The 2,003-nt window shown below is 52.6% G+C and overlaps 1 pseudogene; it reads right to left on the bottom strand.

Annotated features, from left to right (window-relative positions):
- Window positions 1-248: 248 nt before the first annotated feature.
- LOC102853729 lies at window positions 249-1,763 on the bottom strand (annotated as a pseudogene).
- Window positions 1,764-2,003: the final 240 nt, after the last annotated feature.

Raw genomic sequence — 2,003 nt, 5'->3', positions numbered from 1 at the left:
ATTTGATATACTTCTGAATATAGCTTCATTTTCTGATGTTTTCATTGATGTGTTCTTCAGATGTTCTTAAAATAATTTTCAGCAAGATTGTATTTCTATATGATGTTAACATTGTTTGATAATTTCTACATTCTGTTGGCGTCTTTTTCTTTTTCAAGGAGATGGATGGCCTTTATGCTTGTCTGGACAGATGCCCAGAGCGAGCAGGGCAAGCGGACTGGGACCTTTTTGGGACAATAAAAGTATCATCAGAGGATGTGGGCCATGTCGCCAAGGAAGGGTGTCTTCATGCAACCAGTGCAGCGCTGTTCCATGTAGAGCGATATCTCGTGCTGCAGCAGCGCGCAGGCGCGGGTGAAAGGTGATATCCATGAGGTGGCTGAACAGGCAGCTGAGTGAGGTCATGTAGAGGTCAGAGAAGGGCAGGAGGGTTGAACAGCTCTTTAGTGGTGCACCTCAGCTCCTGCCGCTGTTTCATCCAGGCTGCCAGCACCCGCCTAGACAGACTCTGCATCCTGGTAGGTCTGCATGAGCTGGAGCAGCCCGGTGAGCACCTGATGCCCAGTCAGCGAGTGCATATACTGTTCCGTGTTGGTAATGCGCATCTCCCACTCCAGCTCAGGGATGATGTCGCCCGTGTGCTTGCTGGGCCACAGCATCAGGTCCGCCAGGTCACTGTAGAGAGGGTCTCCAAAGTAGAGTACGTCGTGCCCCTCCATTTTGTCAGGCGCAGGAAGTCAAACAGGTTCCCCTGCCCATAGATCTTGCCCTTCTCCAGGCAGGTGATGTGATCCACTGGAGCTAGCCCTTTTCGTCCAGTTTTCGGAAAGGCTTTCGCTGGTCAGTGAAAAAGCTAGGCTTGTTTGCCTGGACGATGACCACGTCAAAGAGCTGGTGCCAGTCAGGGCCCACCATGTGCCTCATCCCCTTGTCCATGAAGGTAAAAGGGCTGTTGGTGATGAGGAACAGCTGCTTTCCTTTTGGCTACCAGGCGGCTGAGGACAGAGAATGTCTCATCCCTTCATGATGTATTTCTCCATGTCCCGCGGGATTCACTGATACATCAGGCCCTTCACAAGCACGGCTCGCATAGCATCTGCCACATCCTTGTAGAGGTGCACCTGGTCAAATTTCAGCCCATGGCCCAGGAAGTGGTCCACCACGCAGGACAGCAGTGCCATCTCCGGCGGGGAGATGTCCATGAACCTCTTGATCGAGGGACCCTTGCCACAGACCCACTCATGTGGTACAGGGGGATGTGCTGAGTGTCCTGGAGACCGGCCCCAGTAGGCATCAATCTTCGTCAGGAGGCTCTTCTGGATGTCGTAGTGGAGGCCTCGGATGGCAAAGTTGGGATTGTAGTCATACTTGCGAATCCTCTCTGGGTACTTGTAGTGTTTAATTAGGATATCCCGGGCTGCACTGAAGATTTCGGGGTGCAGTGAATCTGCATATTGTGCCAGGGTGTATTTGTTGTCAAAGCCGTAGACCTCAACATCCTGCAAGCTGATCTCATTGTTGGCGTAGATGGCCCCAGACTTCAGGGGGCAGGAGGTCATGCACTATTCTCCACACGTCCTGGTAACTGCTCAAGTTGGCTTGCGCGGGGGGCAAACGCAGAGCAAGGGACGCGGAAAGCCCAGGCAGGGGGAACCCAAGACCCGTGGGCCCGCAGCCCAGGCAGGAAGAGGACGAGGCAACTCTTGGCCTGTCTTGGGGTCTGCACAGCGCCAGGCAGCAGCCCGTAGCCCCGCGCCCACCATGCCCGTTGCTCTCTGCCTGGGCTGCCCTTGGCCCATCGACCAGTCTGCCGCCCTCAGACTGGATCAGGTACAAATATGGATCCATTTCAGTTGCTTAGCCTGAGACTGATTGTTATATTGTAAATTTCTTTGCATAGAGAAATGAACAGATTCTGGGCTGTATCTGTTTGTTGAAATTCTTCAAATAGCATTCCCCCAACACCTGGGAACTTACCTTTTTTTGCTAGTATCTTAAGAACT

Source organism: Elephantulus edwardii, unplaced genomic scaffold (genome assembly GCF_000299155.1).
Source record: "Elephantulus edwardii isolate Elephantulus edwardi_28Jun2011 unplaced genomic scaffold, EleEdw1.0 scaffold00406, whole genome shotgun sequence".
NCBI lineage: Eukaryota > Metazoa > Chordata > Mammalia > Macroscelidea > Macroscelididae > Elephantulus > Elephantulus edwardii.
This window is presented reverse-complemented; position numbering and strand designations above follow the sequence as displayed.